Source organism: Myotis davidii, unplaced genomic scaffold (genome assembly GCF_000327345.1).
Source record: "Myotis davidii unplaced genomic scaffold, ASM32734v1 scaffold147, whole genome shotgun sequence".
In the NCBI taxonomy this organism is placed as follows: Eukaryota; Metazoa; Chordata; class Mammalia; order Chiroptera; family Vespertilionidae; genus Myotis; species Myotis davidii.
In genome coordinates, this window is record NW_006383010.1 from 6,596,542 (window position 1) to 6,596,760 (window position 219).

Genomic DNA, 219 nt, shown 5'->3' on the forward strand with positions numbered 1-219 from the left:
GTGTCTTACTGCCTCGGTCTCCGAGCTCCCTCCGCGGGACCTGCACTCCTCCCGAGCCTTCTGCACCCAATTGCAGCGAAAGCAAAAGAAAAGGCAGCGAGAAGGCCCCAGGACGTGAAACCGCAGCCCCGCCACGGCAGGGGAAGGCGGACAGCCAGCCGCGCGCTTTCAGGGACCCGGGAACTAGGGCGGGAGGAGCGCTCGGCGCTGCTTCCGGCG